The sequence below is a fragment of the Aquarana catesbeiana genome, linkage group LG01 (assembly GCF_042186555.1).
Source record: "Aquarana catesbeiana isolate 2022-GZ linkage group LG01, ASM4218655v1, whole genome shotgun sequence".
In the NCBI taxonomy this organism is placed as follows: domain Eukaryota; kingdom Metazoa; phylum Chordata; class Amphibia; order Anura; family Ranidae; genus Aquarana; species Aquarana catesbeiana.
This window is the reverse complement of record NC_133324.1, coordinates 32,533,381-32,559,487: the sequence shown is the minus strand read 5'-3', so window position 1 is coordinate 32,559,487 and position 26,107 is coordinate 32,533,381.

Below are 26,107 nucleotides of genomic sequence, written 5' to 3'. Positions count from 1 at the left end.
AAGTCCTCGGGTAGAGTAATGTGAAGTCCTCGGGTAGAGTAATGTGAAGCCCTCGGGTAGAGTAATGTGAAGTCCTCGGGTAGAGTAATGTGAAGCCTTTGGGTAGAGTAATGTGAAGTCCTCGGGTAGAGTAATGTGAAGTCCTCGGGTAGAGTAATGTGAAGCCCTCGGGCTTTCACACTGGAGACAATGCTGCAGCTGTTTGAGGGCGGACTGCAGGCGCTATTTTTAACGCTAAAGCGCCTGCAAAACGTCCTCGGTGTGAAAGGGGTCTTACATACTACAAATATATATTTATATACAGATACAGAGTATATAATGGCAGAGCAGGCCAGGTCAGGGCAGTGAGCAGAGTGTAATAGCAGTTCTGTCCATTCAGCAGTATATGATGGCAATGCCGACATCCCAAGTCTCCCATAATTGATGGCGGGGCTCACAGACACCCGCGAGTGCAGCACAATCTCCTGGCTGTCAACTGCAGCAGCCAGAGCCGCCCCTCCTCCAGGCCAGGGGTAACAGTGGTATCGCTATGGGGATCGATTATATGAAAGCAGGTGCAGCACAGGACTTCCTATGTGTCCCAGACTGTTACTCCACCCTCCTCTCGTAACCCTCCAGCTCCCCCAATCACTGAGCGCCTCGCCCTCTGCCAGTACCCAGGGGGAAGTTTACAAACTGTGCCTCTCCCCCCTCTAAGGTGGGATTCTGGGAAAATAGTGGCATGCAGAGCAAAATACTGTATATATATATACAGTATATATATATATATATATATATATATATATATATATATATATATATATATATATCTGCAGTATGTAAGTTTAAAACTGGAGCACACATAAGGGGCTAACAGTAGTGAAGAAGAAAAATTACCCTGCATCGGTGATGTCACTGGATGGAAAAAAATGACCCTGCATCGGTGGTGTCATTGAATGGAGAAAAATGACCCTGCATAGGTGGTGTCACTGGATTGAAAAAAATGACCCTGCATCGGTGATGTCACTGGATGGAAAAAATGACCCTGCATCGGTGGTGTCACTGGATGGAAAAAAATGACCCTGCATCGGTGATGTCATTGGATGGAAAAAAATGACCCTGCATCAGTGGTGTCACTGGATGGAAAAAAATGACCCTGCATCGGTGATGTCACTGGATGGAAAAAATGACCCTGCATCGGTGATGTCACTGGATGGAAAAAAATGACCCTGCATCGGTGGTGTCACTGGATGAAAAAAAATGACCCTGCATCGGTGGTGTCACTGGATGGAAAAAATTTACCCTGCATCGGCGGTGTCATTGGATGGAAAAAATGACCCTGCATCGGTGGTGTCACTGGATGGAAAAATGACCCTGCATCGGTGGTGTCACTGGATGGAAAAAAATGACCCTGCATCGGTGGTGTCACTGGATGGAAAAAATTTACCCTGCATCGGCGGTGTCATTGGATGGAAAAAATGACCCTGCATCGGTGGTGTCACTGGATGGAAAAATGACCCTGCATCGGTGGTGTCACTGGATGGAAAAAAATGACCCTGCATCGGTGGTGTCACTGGATGGAAAAAAATTACCCTGCATCAGCGGTGTCATTGGATGGAAAAAATGACCCTGCATCGGTGGTGTCATTGGATGAAAAAATGCCCCTGCATCGGTGGTTGAGTTATAAGACATGATGGTTATCATGCAGCTTCCAGGGACAATCTCCAGAAATTGAGAACTGGCCCCATGTCACCAAAATCATCCCAATATATACACCGATTTTGTAAAAAAAATCCCTATTCTCTAATTTATAGTAGTCAGCATATACAACAATTTTATCAATATGTCTTTGTTAATATGCCTTGAAATAAATTTGGATATATCCATAAAATACAATTGAAGTCCTCACTAACTTATAGTTTAAAATATATTTAATATAAAATCAATATATTGAAAATATATATATATAATTAAAAAACATGCTCTGAACTGGATACAAACCAGAACTTTCAACACTATAAGTCTTCTCACTTTTTTCTTTGAAATCTCTACTCTCTAATTTATAGTAGCCAGCATAGACTACAACTCTGTGTGCTCAGTATATCAGTGTGTCTTTGTTAATAGAACTTGAAATCAATTTGGATATATTGATAAAATACAATTTAAGCCCTCACTATCTCATATTTTAAAATATATATATATAAAAAAGTTCCCTCACCTGGATTAGAACCCACAACTTCACCAATTTAAGTCTGCTGCTTTAAAGACTATACTATCTCTCAGTCGTGGTTTGGCTCTGCTTTTATGTTTAATATGAGGTTAATTGTATGTGAAACACCTCTATTAGTCCAGATAAGTAATTGCTATGATCAATCCGTTATGATCATAGATACACATTGTCCTGCTGCCATCTAGCCATTCACAATTCCCTCATGTAGGGGCAAAAGTGCAATGTTTCATATAAGTTGGGGTGCAGAGCTGTGCTGTGCTGGCCATTGTGTTCTGTTATCTATGGAAGCTGTGTCGTCTCCCCCCACTCACACACAATACACATGTTTTAGCATGGCTCTTTATGTTGGAGCAGATGACAGAGAAGGATAAGACAGCAGAGGAACAAGAGAATTCAGCTACTGCTTGCTTCCCTATACTGTGTGCTGTTAATAAGATAGAATTACATATCCATATACAGAGCAGAAGACATGTATGTCTGCAGAATGATGATCTGTGGGTGTTACTACATTATTGCTCATTGGTCCTAAAATCTTCCTAATAGAGACTACTATATTTATAAACTCAGAATTCTGACTTATAATCTCAGAATTCTGACTTTAAATCTCAGAATTCTGACTTTTAATCTCAGAATTCTGACTTTGAAACTCAGAATTCTGACTTTTAATCTCAGAATTCTGACTTTGAAACTCAGAATTCTGACTTTGAAACTCAGAATTCTGACTTTTAATCTCAGATTTCTGTATTTTTTTTAAACTTACAATTCTGAATTTCAATCTCAGAATTCTGAGTTTCAAAGTCAGAATTCAGTTTTTTTTTTATGATGGCCCCAGGGCTCTTCCATACAATATATTATGTTTTTGTGCATTAAAATTCAAAAAAAGTGTATTTTTTTTCCAAAAAAAAAAAAAAACCCGCTGTGCAAATACTGTGTGACATAAAAAAATTGCAACACCCACAATTTTATTTTTTTAGGGCCTCTGCTTTAAAAATATATAATGTTTGGGGTTCAAAGTAATTTTCTAGCAAAAAATACAGATCTTTTCATGTAAAAAAAAAGTGTCAGAAAAGGCTTGGTCTTCAAGTGGTTAGAAAAGTAGGTAATGTGCTTCTTATGCATAAGCTTCTAATGTTGGGCATAAAATGCCAGGATAGCACAACCCCCCCCCCCCCAATGACCCCTTTTCAGAAAGTGGACACCCCAAGCTATTTCCTGAAAGCATGTTGAGTCCATGGAAGATTTTATTTTTTGCCAAAGGTTTTGAAAAGTTACATTTTTTTTTTTTGTACACAGAGTCGTCACTTAAATGATATATTACACTTTCTGACTACCTATCACAGTTTTGGAAGCCCTGAGATAATACAAAACACCCCCAAATTACCCCTTTTTGGAAAGTAGACACTCCAAGCTATTTGCTTAGAGGCATGGTGAGTATTTTTCACATCTCATTTGTTGCCACAAGTTTTTTGAAAATGAAGAAAAAACAAAAATGTATTTTTTATTTTTTTATTTTTCAAAACTTTGAGACAAAAAATGGGAAAATACATGACAAAATACTCACCATGCCTCTAAGCAAATACCTTGGAGTGTCCACTTTCCAAAAATAGGTCATGGGGGGTTAATGCTATCCTGGCATTTCAGGGTCTCTAAAACTGTGGTAGGTAGTGAGGAAGTGAAATAAAGAAATTACGTCCTTTGAAAGCCTGAAAGTGAGCATTGGTTTTCGAGCCCCGTACAACCAAAAAGTCTCCCAGTCTTAGTCCGTAGGGTTCAATATTGAGTTGGCCCACCCTTTGCAGCTATAACAGCTTCAACTCTTCTGGGAAGGCTGTCTACGAGGTTTACATGTGTGTCTATGGGAATGTTTGACTATTCTTCCATGAAGCACATTAGAAGGCCTGGCTCACTGCACTCTAATTCTTCCCAAAGATGTCCTATTGGGTTGAGGTCAGGACTCTGTGCAGACCAGTCATGTTCTTCCACACCAAACTCGCTCATGCATGTCTTTATGGACCTTGCTTTGTGCACTGGTGCACACCCATGTTGGAACAGGAAGGGGCCATCCCTAAACTGTTCCCACAAAGTCTTGATATGTTGACACCTTAAGAGTTTCCTTCACTGGAACTAAAGGGCCAAGCTAATCCCCTGAAAAACAACCCCACACCATAATCCCCCCTCCACCAAATGATTTGGACCAGTACAGAAAGCTAGGTCCATAAAGACATAGATGAGAGAGTATGGGGTGGAACAACTTTACTGGCCTGCACAGAGTCCTGACCTCAACCGGATAGAACACCTTTGGGATGAATTAGAGCGTCTCCTTCAACATCAGTGCCTAACCTCACAAATGTGCTTCTGGAAGAATGGTCAAACATTCCCATAGACACACTCCTAAACCTTGTGGACAGCCTTCCCAGAAGAGTTGAAGCTGTTATAGCTGCAAAGGGTGGGCCAACTCAATATTGAACCCTACGGACTAAGACTGGGATGCCAAACTAAAATAAAATGTAACCAGTTCCAGGGACGTATCTCACACCCATATCCTGTGTTGGATACAAATAGAAAGAAAAATGGGAATAAATGGGAGAAAACTCTCTACCCAAGGACAAGTAGGACTTTAAAGGGTGTGAGATTGTCACTAAGGTGAACACAGTTAACAAAAATATATTTAAAAATTAATTTATTGTACAAAACATAAAAACATATATATAGTACAAACATGTTGATGTGCATAATTTGCATGGCTAAAATAAGCCAAAACACATTATTTTCAGCAAACACGTAGATTAATTAATGTGCATAGAGTATGCTGATGTGTTTTGCAGAGCTGTACCTCTGCTTCTTCAGGGAAACTCAATATGCATCTATATTATCATCTGATTTATAATAGATATTAGGATAAGAGACATTATGATCACATCACAGTATAAATCAATTTTTCATTCAACAATAGCATAACAAGACTGGGATGCCATTAACCTCCCTGGCGGTATGATTATTTCAGATTTTTGCGTCTCAAAGCGGTACAATTATTTTGCATAGAAATTTGGTGTTTTTATATTGTAGGTCTGTCATTCTTAACAATAACACACTTAAATCTGTCCACCAAGAGTCCAGTAGACATCCCGGGTATGATAAAGTTTGAAACACAAAATCATAAATTATAATATAATAAATATAAATAATCAAAAAAAAAATAATAATAAAATACATTTCCCCACGAATCACTATCGCTCAATCCTGAAAGTGTTCTAATTTACTATCGCTGTTTTCTAGCTGGTCTAAAGCCACTTTTGATGTAAATGGACACATTTTGGTTGCTATGGACAATTTCAAGTTTCCAGGCAGAAAGAACAGTATATATCACATAAAACTGCATGCATGGCATGGGCCAAAGCACTGGGGACAAAAGGGAAGTGAAATGATTTCATACAGTACTGTAATCTGTAAGATTGTGTTATGTGTTATGTGTTATGAATTTTACATTTTTTTTAATTTGCCACCAGCCTCCGCCCCCGTGCATCGGGATGCTCGCAGGGAATGGAGCCCGGCACAGAGAGGCTTCGGAGGAGGACAGAGCCCGCAGACAGCGCAGGGGGACATCGCAGGATCCTGGGGACAAGGTAAGTAACCTGCACCAGGATCCTGAGATGTAATCCCGAGTGTGGCTCGGGGTTACCGCTAATGGTGCTGAAATTTAACCCCGAGCCACACTCGGGAATACCATTAGGGAGGCTACAGTTCATGTGCGTGTAAAGGCAGGTGTCCCAATACTTTTGGTAATATAGTGTATATGGTATCGTTGCAATTACAGGAGCAGGCCAATTTATTTTTGGTGGTAGTTTATGGTAGAAGCAAGAAATATACAGCTAAATTAAAAAAAAAAAATGTTTTTCTATTTTGGGACAGTTTTCCCTTGCGTAAAGATATTTGACCCCAATAGTTGCAAGTCTCCCGACACCTCTGACACCTTGGGTTCTGACATGTCTGGGTGCAATTATGGATACACCAAAGTATGACAAAGTAATCAAGTCATTATTTATTCATTTATTTAATATTTTTTTTCTGGTTCAGTACAGTAGAAATGATATGCATTGTGAAACCGAGATTCATATATTTGGGTGTAACATTAGATAACTAGAAATATGAAAGACAAAATGACATAAGAAGGTAGGAAGGAAAGGAAGTGAGGTACACTTTGCCGATATAACCATATTCAGTACCTAGATTGGTAACAGGGTGATTGGGGGTTATTCTAACACCTTTTTAATAAAGCCTAACCATAAAGCATAAACCTAAACAGTAGTAGTGATGTAGCACACAAAAGGATTCATGTATGGGTTTTAGGCCATATATCCCATTTTTTTGGTAAACGCATATCCGGTAAGGGAGTTTAAAGCTAGGAGATGTTTATAAGTGTTTGTTGTTTTGTTGGACCAAGGATAACACTTCAGTGGCATTTGGGGAGGAATCAGATCTCAATTTCCGAAGCACTATCTGGTGGGATTCCAGCAAAATATATGTAGCCACACTTCTGAAGGAAGGTGGGTATGTGTCAATTCCAATATTAAGGAGTGCTAGGTTGGGGCATGGGGGGTTTAGAATGCCTGTGACCAATGCTATGTGTTTAAAGATCTGTGACTAGAAGCTTGTCAGGTTGGGGCATTCCCAAAGAGTGTGTAGAAGGTTTCCTACTTGGCCACAATTACTCCAGCAGTGGGGGGAGGTTGATGTGGATAATGTAGCTAATCTATGAGGGTATAATACCACATGTGAGTAATTTTAATGGTCATTTCCCAATGTGCAACACACCATGATGATTTGTATATTGAGTGTAGGGCTGTACGCCATTGAATTGGGTTTGAAGATCTGATTCCCACCATCATCGTATTTGTTATTCGGAAGAAGTTTTGTTCTATAAAGTATTATATAGTAGAGAAATTCCACTTCGTGCTGTTTTTTGTGAGGAATAAAAGTCCCATATGTTGGCTGGTGGATAGTGGGAATAGGGTTTTTGGATAAAAAAAAATGTACAATACGTGCGCACATAAAATAAGAGTCCCTGGGAGCTTGGATTCTGCCATAAGGGTGTTGACTGTTTTGGGTTTGTTATTTTGCATAATATCAAATACTGATTCAATACCTTGGCATCATAGAGATTTAGTGGAGATCATCGGAATAACATTTTCTAGGATTTGAAGGGGGTAAAACCATGGTCCCTTCCATTTATTTTCAGTGGAAAATCGATGCTTGGGATGGTAGTGTTAAGTGGAGATGTCCCCATGGTTTCCAGGAATCACAGGTGAGGAGGTTGAGCAGGCTGGTGGTAGGAGCTAGGGCTAGTTCTATTTCTGTCCACAATGGAAGGTCAGTGTGGCGGAGCCAAAATTTAAGTTGGTCCAAGTGAGCAGCCTGATAATAGTCTTGAATATCTACCCATCCTGCTCCTCCTACTGACCTGTGGGAAACCAGGTGGGATTGGGAGCGTAGGGCTCTTTTACTCTACCACACGTAGCTACTAAGGATACTCGACAGGGCTTTCAGATAGTAATTTAGTATGGGAATGGGGAACGATCTGAATAGGTAAAGAATTTGGGGTAGTATCATCATTGTAAAGGAGGCCAGCCTACCCGCCCAGGGATAGTTCCCGTGTTGAGAATTGTTTCAGTTGCTCTTTGATTTTGTTTATAAGTGGGAGTAGGTTTAGTGAGGGTAGTTCAGAGGCTTTACTAGTCAGTGTGATGCCTAGGTACGGGATGCCTTGTGTGCTCCATTTAATGGGTAGAGCACTCTAAAGAGAGTTTTTTTAATGAAATGCTGAGGCCGAGGTTTAGAATTAGGGATTTTGAAAAATTGACTTTATAATAAAATGTTTCACTAAATTTGGACAGGATTTGATGGGCTGCAGGGAGGGAGTCATGCGGATTGGTCAGTGTAAGTATGATATCATCTGCGAAAAGGGTGATGGCATGTTGTCATGACTTAAACTCAAAGCCAGTGATGAGGGGGTGAGTCCTGATCGCTTCTGCGAGGGGTTCAATCATTAGATCGAATATGGTGGGAGATAAGGGACAACTCTGAGTTCCGTTTGAGATCTTGAATGGTGTGGACAGTAGACCTGATGTATACACCTGTGCCAAAGGTTGGGAATATAGTGCTAAGATGGCCGATGGAATGGAACCTGTGAACCCAAATTTTAATAGTACCATAGACATATATCTCCAATGCACCCTATTGAATGCCTTCTCCGCGTCTATTGAAAGTAGGAGAGAAGGCGTTCGTGAGCCTTCCGCGTAGTGCACAACATTCAGTATTCTTGTTGCGTCAGAGGTCTGTCTCCCCTTGATGAACCCCATCTGGTCTTTTTGAGTTAAAGACAGAATAATGTCTGTTAGAGGTTTTGCTAGAAATTTAGCAAAAATTTTGATATCTGAGTTAAATGACTAGATAGGTCTAAAGTTAGCTGGAGTAATAGGTTTAGGAAGAGTTATGACATATGCTTTGAGCATTTCCTGGGGAAAAGAGGAGGAAGATGCTGCCTCAGTAAACACTTTGTTCAAATGGATGGATAAGATGGAGCTAAATAATTTGTAGTATTCGTTAGAAATTCCATCCGGACCGGGTGATTTCCCATTTGGAAGAGTGGCTATGATTTGCTCTATTTCCTTAGGGGTGAATGGGGTGTTTAGCGCTTGTAATTGGAGGTCAGATAGGGATGGTAGGTGTAATTTGTGTAAAAACTCCTCAATGTCCTTTGCAGTGGGTTGGGGGGTATGAGGATCTTTTCAGAGATTGTACAGATCTCCATAATATTCAGCAAATTGGATAGCAATCTCTTAGGGGTTGTGGTTGAGGGTAGGGTGGATAAGGTGAGCTATTCTGGATTTGGCTTTTCCAGTTTTAACTCTGTTGGCTAATGCCGTGTACACACGGGTGGACTTTTTGACCGGACTGGTCCGACGGATCGAATCCGGGGGACAAGCCAACCATGTGTGGGCTCCATCGGACCTGCAGCAGACTTTTTCGGTTGAAAATCTGACGGAATTTAGATTTGGAATATGTTTCAAATCTTTCTGACGGACTTGAGTCCGTTCGAAAAATCCGTCCGTCTGTATGCTAGTCCGAAGGACAAAAATCAACTCTAGGGCAGCTATTGGCTACTGGCTATCAACTTCCTTATTTTAGTCCGGTCGTACGTCATCACGTACAAATCCGTCGGACTTTGGTGTGATTGTGTGTATGCAAGTCCATTCATTCAAAAGTCCATTGGAAGTCCGTCAAAAGTCAGACGAAAGTCCGTCGGAACAGTCCGGTTTAAACGTCCGCCCGTGTGTACGCGGCATAAGAGTTTGCCAGCTTTGTTTGCATTGGCATATGTGCATGCTTTTAAATGTTTTAGGAGATTGTCATAGCGTTCTGTCAAGAGGATGTTGAGGTCATCCCTGAGCTTGTGAAGAGAATTTGAGATAGTTGGTGTGGGGTTATGTATGTTTAAGGCTTCTAATTTGTGTATTTCCGATGTGAGGATGTTAAGTTTGGAGTTATAGCAATTTTTTATTTGAGCCCCCTGTTGGATAAAAAGCCTTGTATGAATGCCTTATGCGCATTGCATACCGCATAGGGATTGTTTTAGCATTTGTCTGGAAGAATTCCTGTAGCTTGTTTTTTATTATTTTTGCGAGCTAGTGGGGTCTTGTAATATACTTATATTGCAACGCCAGATGGAGACAGGAGGGGAGACACCCTTTTCCTCTATTGTTATGGATATGGCAGCATGGTCAGACCACGTGATGTCATGACACTTGTAGTAATCATTTGTCTGTGACAAAGAGGTCTATACGTGAATAGCTTTGGTGTCTGCCAGAGAAGTACATATAGTCTCTCTCTGAGGCATGCTGGCATTTCCAAATATCATAAACTTCTTCCAAGTGGAGCAGGTTACGTAGAGAGGAAATGTGACCAGAGGCAGGGAATGTGGTGTCTATTTGTGGGTCCACCATCAGGTTAAAGTTCCCGCACATTAGCAAGTGGCCATACTTGATATAGGAGATATGTTTAACCACTTGCCTACCAGGCACGTACACCCCCTTCCTGCCCAAGCCATTTTTCAGCTTTCAGCACTGTCGCACTTTGAATGACAATTGCGCGGTCATGCTACACTGTACCCAAACACATTTTTTATAATTTTCTTCACACAAGTAGAGCTTTCTTTTGGTGGTATTTAATCACTGCTGGTTTTTTTATTTTTTACAAAAAAAGACCAAACATTTTGAAAAAAAAATGTTTTTTACTTTTTTGTCAGTAAATTTTGTAACTAAGTAATTTTTCACCTTCACTGGTGTGTGCAGATGAGGCGGCACTGATGGGCACTGGTGAGGCAGCACTTATGGGCACTGATGAGGAGACACTGATGAGCACTAATAGGTGGCACTGATGGGCACTAATAGGCGGCACTGATAGGTGGCACTGGTGGGCACTGATAGGTGGCATGGATAGGCGGTACTGATGGGCACTGATAGGCATTGATGGGTGGCACTGATGGGCAACATTGATGGGCATTGATCAACAGCATTGATGGGCGGCACTGATTGCCAGCACTGACTGGCATCACTAATGGACACTGGTGGCACTTGTGGGCACTGATTGCTGCCACTGGTGGGCACTGATTGCTGGCATTGGTGGGCACTGTATGATGACACTGTTTTACTATACTGTAATCATGGCACTTATGATCAGTGCTCTGATTACATTCCTACACATCCCCCCCCACGTGGAAATGCTGCTGATTGGCTCTCCTCGCCACACACTCTGACAGTGTGAGGCAAGGGGTACCTTGTTCACATGTGAGCGGCTGTGATTAGAAACAGCCGATCACATGGTTAAAGAGCCACGGATGTGGCTCTTTACAGAGATCGGGGTCGCGCCATGTCCTAGCAACACGTCGCTGCCTCGATTGCCACACTGCACACCCCCGTGGGCGTGCAAGACCGGCCTTTCTGGGACGCCATCATATTCAAGAGATTGTGGAAAAAAGTTGGTGCATATAATGCAACCAGTGTGTAGGGTTGAGCTTTAATGTCACAGGTGAGAATGATGTAACGCCCTTCCGTGTCTAAGATGGAGTCTTTGAGTCGAAAGGCGAGGGATTTGCGTATTGCTAGGGGTACTCTTTTTTTTTTCTTGGGTGCAGCCTGCAGGCCAAGAAGATGTTAGAGTAATCATTATGGGAGCATTTGGGAGTAGCACCAAGTTGGAAATGGGTTTTTCCTGTACGCTCAAAATGTCTGATTTGCAATTAGTCACTTCTGACTACATAAAGAGGCATTTCGCTGGGGGGATTTAGGCCCCTGGCATTTAGGGAAAGACATGTAATCGTCATGGTGCTTGTTCTATTGGATACGATGTGGAATGTAGTGTGTTACTCACTTTTGTTGTCAGGGAGCTGGTGGTGGGTTTCCTGGTATGTAGTGTAATGGGCGTCAAATCAGACCAGGTGTAGACGCTCCTGTTGACCCATATATTGATATGACGTGATGGTTCAGTGGAGAATAGTTCATCCAGTGTTAACTTCTGGGTAGCTTAACTCATGTACTGTGTACTGAACAAAAGAGAGGAAAACAAAGAGCGCAACAAAACAAAAGTTATTTAAAAAAAAAAAAAGTTCCTGCAACTATTAAGGTAGAAACTGTAAAACGAGGATCTATCAGTAGATCTGAGTGCAGATCATGCTGCTTGTTTTGATCTTGGGGTTTGTGGTAAGAATACATCCCTTATCATGACCTGGGGATTACATTGATTTGGGTGGTACTTGATGTGAGCCAGAGCCTCCATTGTTACGTTGCTTAGCGGAGCGCTTATGTGACACCATCTGCCATTCTGGATCTGGTGGATCTAGGTGGCTGATAACTGAATAAACGTGTGAGGTTTCAGGAATGATGCCCCATTTACGTAGAGTGGAAATCCCTTCCTCTAAGAATGATATTGAGATGGTGGAATTTATGTGGAATGTTGTGGTTTCTTTTTTTTTTTTTTTCCTTGTCAAAAGAAGTTTATTGAGTATACAATGTTATAAAGATACATAAAGTAAGTTTACAAGGATCTATAAAGTAAGCTCATTGTTTTACAGTAGGGTTTATATAGGTAAATATCATGAAATTTCAAATATTAAACATTGGGTTCACGTAAACCTAAATTAAAGCTATATATCATTTCCTTAGTTACTTTTGTAGGTATTTAAATGATTTATACCTACTATACATATTGTTTACAAGTAGAGTGTATATAGGTCAAATAAATTCTGATAATGAGCTTTAATCGTAAGGTGGAGAAAAGGAAAGAGAAAGAAGAAAAAGGGTTGAAAGGTAGAGGTATGGTCCACAAGGTTGTCCCGTTCGTCAGTTTATTATTCTTTTTAGTTCTCTTTGAAGCCTTAGAATGGGTGTCTCTGTAAGTCATTTAATCTGTTACCATGGCAACAGGACAGAGTCATTGAAGTTTGACAGGAACTGTTGTTTTATCCAAGGATGCCAAAGTTTTTCAAATTTTGGAATTTGATTTTGATTGATGGCTACCATCTTAGCATGGGACATTGTATTATTCTTTCTGTGAATTGTTTCTGCTAGTATCAATGTAGGAGATTTCCATGCCTTGGCCACTGTTTGTTTTGCAGCCGTTATTAGTTGGATGATAAGTTTGAATTGAGAGAGTGTTAACCATTCCGGTTTTAGATTAAGTAAAGTTAAATATGGATCTGGTTGTATTATTTTTTTAAATATTTTAGATGCAATCACAAAGACTTCCTTTCAGAAGGTTTGGATTACTGGGCACGTCCACCATATGTGTAAATATGTGCCTATTTCTGGGCATCCTCGAAAACAAAGAGTTGAGGTATTAGGTGAATATTTTGCCACTCTAGCGGGTACAAGGTACCAGCGAGTTAGGACTTTATAATTTGTCTCCAGTGCTAAGATGTTGGGTGAAGATGACTTAGATGTGAGCCATATGTTAGACCAGTCCGTGTCTTCTAAAGTTCGTCCCAGGTCCTCCTCCCACCTCTGAACGTAAGAGGGTCTATTAAGATTTGCTACTCCATATAATTGATTATAAAGTGATGAAATTGTACCTTTAGCAAATGGATCTTTTGTACAGATTGATTCAAAAATGGATAATTGGGATAATGGTGTATCCCCCTTTAGGAATGGTGTATAGAAATTTCTGATTTGGAGATATCTAAATATCTCAGAGTTTGGTAGATCATATTTTTCTCTAAGCGATGGGAATGAAAGGAATGATTTAGATGTTATGAAGTCATTTAGTGTCTGAATGCCTGATGTTGTCCAAGCTTTAAAAGAATTTGGGTAGATCCATGCAGGATAAAAGGCCAGATTTCTGATAAAAGAAAGGAGAGGATTGTGTGGAGATTGTAACTGATATTTGGTTTTTAGTTTATCCCAGAGAGATAAGAAGTGTTTAGTTATGGGATTATGAATTTTAAAGCGGTCTTTAGGATCAAGCCATAATAAATTTGATATTAATAGAGGGTCATTTTCTGAAGCCTCTATAAATACCCATAATGGGATTTCCTGTTTTGCATGGTATTTGGACAGACTGGCCAAATGTGCTGCTCTGTAGTAGTTAGTAAAATTAGGGTATCCCAGGCCTCCTTTATTTTTGGGAAGATGTAGTGTGTGTATAGGTATACGTGGTTTAGAAGAGCCCCATATAAACGAAGTTGCTCTTTTTTGTACTATTCTCAAAAAATAGGAAGGAATTGGAATAGGGAGGACTCTGAATAGATAAAGCAATTTGGGTAGAATAGTCATTTTGATTGCATTAATCTTCCCTATCCAGGATAAAGGAAGTTGCGACCATTGTTTTATTAGATTTGTGATCTGTCTTAATACAGGAGGATAATTGGTTGAGAATAAGTCAGAATGAGATGCTGTTAAATGAATTCCAAGATATGGGATTGATTTTTCTGCCCATGTGAATGGGAGTGCAGCCCTAGCCGGGATCAATTCCATGTTTGTGAGTGAAATATTAAGCACTAGGCATTTCTTAGGATTAATCATAAGGCCGGATAGGGCTGCAAATCCATCAAGAGCTGGTATTAAGTTAGGACCAGAGACCTGTGATGATGATAGAAAAAGTAATATATCGTCTGCAAATATACATAATTTGTGTGTAATACCTCCTACTTCAATGCCAGTTATAGTTTGGGAATGTTGTGGTTTCTAAGTGCCTTAGTGATGGTCGCGAGGTTGCGTTGATGTTGAAGCGTGTGCTTGGATAGGTCAGGGAGCAGCAGTATGTTGGCGTAGTGCTCGGGAAGGCCTTCAGCTTTCTTAAACGTGCCCATTAGGAGATCTTTTACATCATAAAAGTGTACTCTCAGAAGAATATCTCTGGGTATCTCAGCTGATAAGAAGGAGGGTTTTGGTACCCTGTGGATTCTGTCAATTGTAAGGTCCTGTGCTGACAGAGTGGGGGCCATAGAGAAAAATAGAGTCAGGGCAAATTGTTGCAGCTGCTGGGGAGGTACAGATTCTGGTATCCCTCAGACTTTAATGTGTTTCCTGGATCTGTCCTCTAAATCTTCAATGTTATCCTTAATCCAGGTGATTTCCTCTGTGTGGGCATTGTGAGCATCCATTAAGGAGGTAAATGAGACAGAATAATCCCCCATTGTATTCTCTATAGTGTCCACTCTGTCCCCCAGAGCCTGTACTTCTTTATGGCATTGATTTGCACTTGACACTAAGTCAGAGACCAAAGAAACCCTCAGTGACAGCATCATGTCTTTTAACATGGTGTCTGATACTTGCTGGCCTGTGGTGGGGAAGGCAGCAAATGGGGTAGTTTCTGGGTGGCTCTGTACCTTTCCTGGATGCACATGGCCTGCTGACATCCATGCTTGTGTCCTCATGGTGTCCGGGAGGAGAGTCCCTGCGGGACTTGGACTTAGCTGGGCTTTGGGTGGAAGGGCTGTGGTTTCCTGAGGAGGTCCCGCTATTGGCTACCAGAGACTGTTTGCATGGTGTGGGCACCGCTGCCATTTTGTCGTGGATCTTTTTGTACGGATGGGGAAGAATCCCTGCATTTTCTGCAGCTGCGTGTGCTCCTTGAGGCGCTTGGACATTGTGACCGCGTTCCGGGACCTGGGAAGGCTGATTGTGGGTGTGTGGAGGGCGCCGTAGGTGTTGATTCCCACGACGGTAGAGTGGAGCTCCTGTGCTAAGCAGCCATGTTGGAGCTTGGTCGGCACGCCCCCCCATCAAGTAATTATTTTACTTAAAATGAATAATGTGGCGCTTACTCAAAAAAAACGTGATAAATCTGCAAATAGTATCACCTAAGATACTAAAGGGGAGCAAGTAAACTTTACTTGATCACCTTTACTATTAGTACTGTGTGGGAACACCATTTATGTTGGCAACTACTTAGTTTGTTCATTTTTAATTTTTTTGGTTTGCGCATTAGTACTTTCATTTTATTTATTTTACTTTGCGTTCTGCAGGTAAACAAATCAACAAAGAGTAGTTTAGGCAGATATGAAGTTATTAACTCTTAGCACAAATAAACAGAATCATTATTTAAATAGGGTTTTAATGGGGAAATAGAGTAGTATCCTGAATAAGGCCTATGGCCACAGGTGAGAAAAAGGGAAAGAATGACCAATTTTGTGTCAGACTACTCCCTTCTTGCCCCTGACACTATAGTCCCACTTTAAACACAGATATTCAAGAATGTTTCAACCGACTATACACAAGATATAAACCCTGGTCTCCGAAAAGAGGCCCTTAGTGGTATAGACAGGTATGAACATGGTACCCAAATGTCCCTTTGGTGGGGCTGGGGGGGAGTCCTTTTTGTTGCAGGTGTAGTCTGTTCCATTCCCGGTGTACTATTTTGGAACCAGCAATGGCACTCTTCAGCATTAGACCTGGGTTTTGTTTGGTCAATGCTTCTATGATCAAGTGACACAGCAAATCCTTACTCTGATCCACTGTCAGGTTTTTCTTAATAACTGAGGTAGCTCCTTGCTTCTCACTTTAGTTAAGTCACAATAGCACCTTGGTACTCCCGAAGTGTGGGCTCCAAGAGTCGACTCCAACAGCCCCTTTAAGCCTGTGAGCAGTGACCTGATGCAGAGCTTGCGCATCTTCAGATGTCACATAAGTCTAATCTTCTTACTCTCAAACTGATCTGTGAGGCCTTCAGGGCAAGGTATCATCTTCTCAATTTTCGGCCCCAGGTCGAAACTTCAGGCTGAACTGAAAACCTGACAAGGCCACCAGCGATCTGTGTCCAGTGGCATCTAGCTGGCTGAGGAAAGTAGGTATGTCAGTGGATTGTTATCCGTCTTCACCACAAACATGGCCCCATACATATAAACTCTTAGCTTGTCCACTACTGCCCACTTTAAGAGCACAGAAACGCACATAAGCTATGGGTCTGAGCCCACTAACCTGTTCCTGGTACAAGACTCCACTTAACCCCTCTTGGCTGGCATCTACATGGAGTTCATAAGGCTTGGCTGGATCTGTATAAGCAAATACTGGTGCTTGGGTGAAGCATCTCTTGAGAAGCTGGAAGGCTTCTTCACATTGAGAAGTCAATTGTTCTTGTATCGGCTCCCTTGCCTTCCGAACACCATGTCTCACAGTACTTGGCCTACCTTATTCATCCTCTGTCTCAATTTGAAGCAACTCGTTGGTGGTCGGGTAATCCTTGCAAAGTTCACCACAAACCTCTGAAATAGGAGCAAAACCTGAGGAAGGATCTCAACTCTGTCACAGTCTTTGGTTGAGGCCAAGTAGTGACTGCCTCCAACTTCTACGGTATGCAGTGAAGACCTTTGCAGAGATAACATGACCAAAGTAGATGATTGAAGTCTGAAGGAACTGACATTTTTCTAATTACAGCTTCAACCCATCTTCATGGAGTCTTGCAAATACCTTCTCAAGTCTTGCTTTGTGCTCTTCTAAGGTTTGCCCAAAGACAATGATGTTGTCCAAGTACACTAAGACCTCAATCAAGTTCATGTCTCCCATAGTGCGCTCCATCAATTGCTGGAACATGGCTGGGGCTCCCGACAAACCCTAAAGCATCCTGTTGAACTGTAGAACCCCAAGTCTGTTAGTTGATGCACATCCACAATGTTCCATCCTTCTTTCTCACTACCACAATAGGGGAAGTGTAAGGACTTCTGAACTCCTGGATAGGGATGAGCTTCGAGTTCGAGTCGAACTCATGTTCGACTCGAACATTGGCTGTTCGCAAGTTCACCGAACAGCGAACAATTTGGGGTGTTCGCGGCAAATTCGAATGCCGCGGAACACCCTTTAAAAGTCTATGGGAGAAATCAAAAGTGCTAATTTTAAAGGCTAATATGCAAGTTATTGTCATAAAAAGTGTTTGGGGACCTGGGTCCTGCCCCAGGGGACATGGATCAATGCAAAAAAAAGTTTTAAAAACGGCCGTTTTTTCAGGAGCAGTGATTTTAATAATGCTTAAAGTCAATCAATAAAAGTGTAATATCCCTTTAAATTTCGTACCTGGGGGGTGTCTATAGTGTGCCTGTAAAGGGGCGCATGTTTCCTGTGTTTAGAACAGTCTGACAGCAAAATGACATTTTGAAGGAAAAAACTCATTTAAAACTACTCGCGGCTATTGCATTGCCGACAATACACATAGAAGTTCATTGATAAAAACGGCATGGGAATTCCCCAAAGGGGAACCCCGAACCAAAATTAAAAAAAAAAAATGACGTGGGAGTCCCCCTAAATTCCATACCAGGCCCTTCAGGTCTGGTATGGATATTAAGGGGAACCCCGGCCAAAATTAAAAAAAAAAAATGACGTGGGGTTCCCCCTAAATTCCATACCAGACTATGGATTTTAAGGGGAACCCCGCGCCAAAAAAAAAAAAAACGGCGTGGGGTCCCCCCAAAAATCCATACCAGACCCTTATCCGAGCACGCAACCTGGCAGGCCGCAGGAAAAGAGGGGGGGACGAGAGTGCGGCCCCCCCTCCCTCCTGAACCGTACCAGGCCACATGCCCTCAACATTGGGAGGGTGCTTTGGGGTAGCCCCCCAAAACACCTTGTCCCCATGTTGATGAGGACAAGGGCCTCATCCCCACAACCCTGGCCGGTGGTTGTGGGGGTCTGCGGGCGGAGGGCTTATCGGAATCTGGAAGCCCCCTTTAACAAGGTGACCCCCAGATCCCGGCCCCCCCCCTGTGTGAAATGGTAAGGGGGTACATAAGTACCCCTACCATTTCACGAAAAAAGTGTCAAAAATGTTAAAAATGACAAGAGACAGTTTTTGACAATTCCTTTATTTAAATGCTTCTTCTTTCTTCTATCTTCCTTCATCTTCTGGTTCTTCTGGCTCTTCTGGTTCTTCCTCCGGCGTTCTCGTCCAGCATCTCCTCCGCGGCGTCTTCTATCTTCTTCTCCTCGGGCCGCTCCGCACCCATGGCATGGGGGGAGGCTCCCGCTCTTCTCTTCTTCTTTTCTTCTCTTCTTCTCTTCTTCTCTTCTTCTTTTCTTCTTTTCTTCTTCGGGCCGCTCCGCAATCCATGCTGGCATGGAGGGAGGCTCCCGCTGTGTGACGGCGCTCCTCGTCTGACAGTTCTTAAATAACGGGGGGTAGGCGGGGCCACCCGGTGACCCCGCCCCCCTCTGACGCACGGTGACTTGACGGGACTTCCCTGTGACGTCATGGGGAATGCCACAGGGAAGTCCCGTCAAGTCACCGTGCGTCAGAGGGGGGCGGGGTCACCGGGTGGCCCCGCCCCCCCGTTATTTAAGAACTGTCAGACGAGGAGCGCCGTCACACAGCGGGAGCCTCCCTCCATGCCAGCATGGATTGCGGAGCGGCCCGGAGAAGAAAATGAAGAAGAGAAGAAGAGAAGAAAAGAAGAAGAGAAGAGCGGGAGCCTCCCCCCCATGCCATGGGTGCGGAGCGGCCCGAGGAGAAGAAGACAGAAGACGCCGCGGAGGAGATGCTGGACGAGAACGCCGGAGGAAGAACCAGAAGAGCCAGAAGAACCAGAAGAACCAGAAGATGAAGGAAGATAGAAGAAAGAAGAAGCATTTAAATAAAGGAATTGTCAAAAACTGTCTCTTGTCATTTTTAACATTTTTGACACTTTCTTCGTGAAATGGTAGGGGTACTTATGTACCCCCTTACCATTTCCCACAGGGGGGGGCCGAGATCTGGGGGTCACCTTGTTAAAGGGGGCTTCCAGATTCCGATAAGCCCCCCGCCCGCAGACCCCCACAACCACCGGCCAGGGTTGTGGGGATGAGGCCCTTGTCCTCATCAACATGGGGACAAGGTGTTTTGGGGGGCTACCCCAAAGCACCCTCCCAATGTTGAGGGCATGTGGCCTGGTACGGTTCAGGAGGGAGGGGGGGCCTCACTCTCGTCCCCCCCTCTTTTCCTGCGGCCTGCCAGGTTGCGTGCTCGGATAAGGGTCTGGTATGGATTTTTGGGGGGACCCCACGCCGTTTTTTTTTTTTTTTTTTTTTTGGCGCGGGGTTCCCCTTAAAATCCATACCAGACCTGAAGGGCCTGGTATGGAATTTAGGAGGACTCCCACGTCATTTTTTTTTTTTAATTTTGGTTCGGGGTTCCCCTTTGGGGAATTCCCATGCCGTTTTTATCAATGAACTTCTATGTGTATTGTCGGCAATGCAATAGCCGCGAGTAGTTTTAAATGAGTTTTTTCCTTCAAAATGTCATTTTGCTGTCAGACTGTTCTAAACACAGGAAACATGCGCCCCTTTACAGGCATACTATAGACACCCCCCAGCTACGAAATTTAAAGGGATATTACACTTTTATTGTTTGACTTTAAGCATTATTAAAATCACTGCTCCTGAAAAAACGGCCGTTTTTAAAACTTTTTTTTGCATTGATCCATGTCCCCTGGGGCAGGACCCAGGTCCCCAAACACTTTTTATGACAATAACTTTCATATAAGCCTTTAAAATTAGCACTTTTGATTATTCATGTTCGTGTCCCATAGACTTTAACGGTGTTCGCATGTTCGAACAAACTTTTTTCCTGTTCGCATGTTCTGGTGCGAACCGAACAGGGGGGTGTTCGGCTCATCCCTACTCCTGGATGACTCCCAACTTCTTCAGCTCAGCCAGCTGCTCTCTGAGATCTTCCAGATTGCTAAGTGGTACTTGTCTGGCCCTCTCTCAAAACGGTTTATCTTCCTGCAACCAAATCTGATGCTGAGCACTCTTCGCACACCCTACATCAAAATAATTCTGGGAAAATACCTTCTCTTACATGGATAGCTGGTCTCAGACTCTTCTCTACTACACAGGATGTAACATTTAAGAGGAAGTAGGAAGCTCTTCTCTTGATTTATTGTTATCTTCTCTCCCAGCCATTTCTGCTGGGGTCACATCCTGAGGCTCTCTTCCAGCACCTCAGCTTAATCTTTTTACTCTTTCCATCTTTGGAGCTCTTGGCTCTGCTGGATTTCGCAGTTGGATCCCTCACTGAGACTCTTTGACGTTTCCTGCCTTTTGAGCAAAGAGACGTTTCAGTAACACCTTCAACACTTCAACCATGACATCTGGTTCAGTCTACTTCTGAGGGCATTGTGCTTTGACATGCCCCAGCTCTCTGCAACTAAAGCACTTCCTTGAGTCTGACTTCACCATCTGCCTATGAGTCTGGGCTTCCATTGCTCGTATCAAAGCTTGCCGCATCTTATCTTGGGTTTGAACAGCCTGTGTAAGTAACTTAACCGGGGCTGCTTCAATAACAGACTTGACAATAAGAGAGGTGGAGTATTCCCCTGCCTCCTTCTTTCTTCATTGTTGTCCCCCTCAAGAGTACTCTTCTCTAAAAAAGTTAAAGTTGACACCTTCTCCGCCTTGAGATTAGATCTTGACAGTTCTTTATACCCTTAATATTTTTAATCCAGCAAGACCTCTTTTTCTCTCACTACATTCACCAACTTGGGATAACTAGGAACCACTTGTGTGTTTTCCAGTAACAGTCTCAACACAATTGGATGGTTGGGCTTAACACCCTGCAGGATTTGTTCTAGCCAAACTTTGTCAGCATTGCGGGGATCAATCCCCTTTTTTAGTCTCTATCCCTTGTACTGGTGGGTGTGTTAAAACTTGTACATTAGATCAGGAAGTTTCACCACTCTACCATCGACATGCACAGGGCTTCAATGTAATCCATCACTACAAAGTCTGATTTCCCTCTTCTTAGACTACAAATGATATCCACCGTGGTTTTCACTGTCACGCTCTCTTTTTACCACCTCTGGAACACTCCACTCTTCCACTGCTTGTATGGCCTGATCCATCCACCTTTCAAGTCCTGAGAAGAACTGGAGCTTCCTGTATCTTTGATGAGCTGAAACTATACTATTCTTCTCCAGACTCTCAACCAGTTTGCTCATGTCATCATAGAAAGAAGCAGGTGGCAGATGGACTGTGGGTACTTCGGTTTCCTCTGATGCTGGGCTTATTGACCCCAATCCTCATCCAGGTCTCCAGCTGACAGCAATGGTATCACTTGATCTTCCGCCAAACTCGCAACATCCTTCTTAAAAAAAAGTCGGTATAGCTGGTCTCCATTCCAACAGAAAGTATGTGCAACTTAGGTCAGGCTCAGTTCTCATATCCACAAGATGGGCCCCTTGCTCTGGCACAACCTTTCTCACCAACTGCCACACCTCCCTCTTGGTCCACTCAACTTCGGGTGTCTCTACCACCTTGCCCAACTGCAACCGGCCCCCTTGCTCTTGGCCCTAAACAGCTGCTGTGGCTAAGTCCATCCTTCAGTTCACTCTTGACTCAACCCACGATTTGCTAGAGCAAGCCATGTGGTGTATCCCAGACAAGCCCCCAAATGTAGTGCTACCCCCATGAAGGCGCTTAGAGATATTTGACCCCAATGGTTGCCCTGACCTTGCAAGTCTCCCAACACCTTTGACATCCTGGGTTCTGACATTTCTGGGTACAATTATGGAGACACCAAAGTATCACACAGTAATCAAGTAATTATTTTACTTCTGTAGATAAACAAATCAACAAAAAGTAGCTTAGGTAAAATTAAACAGAACCATTATGAACATAGAGTTTCAATGGGGAAATAGAGTAGCAAACAGTAACCTGAATAAGGCCTATCGCCACAGGTAAGAAAAAGGCAAAGAGGATGACCAATTTTGTGTCAGACTACTCCCTTCTTGCCCCTGACACCACAGCCCCACTTTAAACACAGCTAATCAAGAATGTTTCAACTGACTATACACAAGATATAAACCCTGGTCTCTGAAAAGAGTCCCTTAGTGGTATAGACAGGTCTGGTACACAAATGTCCCTTTGGTGCGGGGGGGGGGGGGGCAGAGGAGTCCTTTTTATTGCAGGTGTTCTGTATATTCAGCTAGTTTAAACAAGGGCCCAGTATAGTTCCTGGATAAGGAGCATCCAATGTTGTAACAGCAAATGTAAAGTGTAATAGGGCTTTAGTGAGAGAAGCAAAGTAAAGGTGAGTTCATGCAGTGTCTCTTGGGGTGCAAAGAGGGTGGGCTTCTGTCTGCTCACCAATCCAGATGGTACCAGGCTCAAAGGAATGACAAGAAAATCCTGAAACAGGCTCCTGCTGGTGCTGTAATCAGAGAAGGGTGCTTGTTCACACACCCTGCAGCATGTTGATTCAGCTGGATCTGTATTGGGGGCAGTGAGGGCAACTTCCCGATTGTCACCAGACTGACTGGAGCTGCTGATGACTGATGCATCCACACACTCCCGCCGAGGCTTCCCTTGCTGCTTACGCTGCAGCAACAACTTGCTCTCCTCCGATCATCTGGGTCACTGCTTCCAGATGAAGGCTGTGTTCCCAAGAGACTGACTTCTCCCCATCCAAGCCATTTATTCCCTCTTCCAGCATTCTGTTCTCCCTCTTCAGCCAGCTGGAACATGTAGTCTGCAATGGTCCACCCCTAGTGCAGATTTGGGCTCTCTAGACTACATATCCCAAGATCATTTGCTCTTCTGTAAGTTCTCACTCACTCTGCATTCAGGATGTGACAAAGCAGGGTCCTGGGCTAAGCACTAGAGGGAACAGCCCCACTGTGGCAGATGCTGTAAATTGTCCCCTGACAACGCAGGCAATTTAGCCAGCTCTTGGCAACATTTGATTTTACTAACACATGTAAAAGTTGCAAAATTGTGTTCAGGCATTAACATCTGTTTTACCCTTAGTTACTAAGGATTTAAATAAAAAGTAATGGGTGATCAAGGTCATAAGCATCATTATATGTTATCCAAGGTGCCCATATTTCAAGGAATTTTAAGTGCGTATCATTAAGAAAAGAAGTAAGCTTTTCGTGAATCATGTTTCCCATGATACTTTGTTTCAATTCTCTAAAACTCAAGGGTGGTTCCCTTCAAGCCCGGGGGAGTATTTAGGCAGCCCACTCACCTGTGTTCCTTGTCGGGTCCAGTGTGCGATACCACTCGTTAACCATTTACAGGTCCCACGAGCTTCTGCTACGTGGTCTCCTCGAGGTTCTCTGCCACATGCTCTCAGTCGCCACTAATACCACTCATTACCCATTTACAGGCACCCCGAGCTTCTGCTACATGGCCCCCCCCTTGAGGTTCCTGCCACAAGCTCTGTCGCCACTTATACCACTCATTTACCCGTCCACACTTACCACTCATATGACTTCTTAGGTCACAGATGCCAACATGCTTCAGCACGCCTCATTTCAGTGTCTGCACATTTATTTACATCACTTGGTTAGCATGGCCTTGGTTATCCCCATACATGTTCCATTTTTCGCTACTGCTTGTTTTTCGCCTTCCTTTGGGGCTACTTTCTTGAAACACATGTTGCAAGCTCGTCTCCAGTGGCAAACAACTCGTCCACTCAAGTTTTCTGCATTTCGTTCTTTCTCCATTAGGTCAGTCAAGTTCAGGTTGTTCATCCTGCACTAGGTTGGACATTGTTTTCTCAAAAAAAAAGGAAAAAATGTAAAAAAAACCCCAAAACTTTCATTAACCAGTTGCCGACTGCCGCACGCCAATGTACGTCAGCAGATTGGCACGGGTGGGCAAACGGGCGTACCATTACGTCCCTCCCTCCTCGTAGGCGGGGGGCGGTCAGATTTGTTAGAGGACCGATCAGTCCTCAAGTCCTGGCCAATGTTTTCTGGTCTGGACCTGCTGATCGGTCCTAACAAATTAAATCCTTCCCCTGTCTGTGTAAGTGTAAACACAGACAGGAGGAAGTGATGTCATCTCTCCTCGTGGAGTCTTTTCGATTCGAGTGAGAAGAGAGAGGACGTCTAACAGTGAGTTGCACAACACTACACTAACACCAGTACACACAGGTACACCCCCACCCACCGATCACCCCCCCAGTTAATCCCTTCACTCCCTGTCACTGTGTCGATTGCATTTTTCAGATTTTTCACTGATCACTGCATTGGTGCCATTTGTGATTGTAATAAGTGTTAGGGCAGTTAGAAGTAGGCCCCATTAGGTCTAGGGTACCCCCCTAAACCCCCCTAATAAAGGTTTACCCCTTGATTGCCCCCCAGTTAACCCTTTCACCCCCTGTCGCCAGTGTCGCTAATAGATCTTTTCTCCGATCGCCGTATTTGTGTCACGGATGACGCTAGTTAGCCAGTTAGTTGATTTGTTTCACCGTCAGGTTATTATAGTGTCAGCTACCCCCATATATTACCTAATAAAGGTTTTAACCCCGATTGCCCCCCTAGTTAACTCTTTCACCCCCTATCACCAGTGATCACCGTATTAGTGTTATGGGTGATGCTGGATAGTTCGTTTGTTTTTTATAGTGTCAGAGCACCCAAAGTTATATTACCCAATAAAGGTTTAACCCCAGATCACCCGGCGGGTGATATCAGTTAGGTTTTAGCATCAGTCAGGGTCTGCTTTGCCCCAGGCAGCATCAAATTAGTGCCAGTAGCGCTAACACCCATACACGCACCATACACCTCCCTTAGTAGAATAGTGTCTGAACAGATCAATATCTTTGATCTGATCAGAACTATATTAGCATCCCCAATAGCTTAGGGTTCCCAAAAATGCAGCGTTAGCGGAATCAACCCAGATACCTGCTAGCACCTGCGTTTAGAACATCCATCCAGCCCAGCCCACCCAAGTGCAGGATCAATCGATCATTGTCACAAAAACACAACACTCATAACTGCAGCGTTCGCAGAGTCAGGCCTGATCCCTGTGAACGCTAACAGGTTTTTTTGGTAGCGTTTGAATCAGTCACTGACAGTCAGGAGCTCTTTTTCCTGTGAGTCTCACTAGTGTACCAGTAAATTTAGAGACCAAAATGTCAAATTGAAGGTACAGTAGTGAAGAGTAGACATGTGCATTTGTTTTCATCTGAATGCATTTTCGTCCGAATTTCAGGTATTTTCATTATCGTTTTAACAAACGATAACGAAAGCGCAGATTCCAAAAAACGAAAGATCCGACATAAACAAATGATTTATTTTTGTTTTCGTTGCAACAACAGTTCGATATAGATAGGAGATTCGACATGACGCTAACAATAACAATTTGTGTCTATCGAGCCTGTGGTCGAATGTGCCTAACCTTAACTCTATAGTCTATCCACCATAGTATAGTATAAAAGAGTTTCCGCGCTCACAGACTAAAAAAGGTTTGCAGCCTCCCCTTACACACCCCCAAAGGAGTGAGATATAGTATCAAGATTTATAGATAGGGGCGAGTGGCGCTACCTGTATTGGATACCTGGTTGGATGTGTGCTTGTATAGAAAAATATAAAAATATGGGGGCGGAGCTAGCCGGAGTCCAAGATGGACGTGTAAGAGCAGAGCTCCATCACCAGCGGGA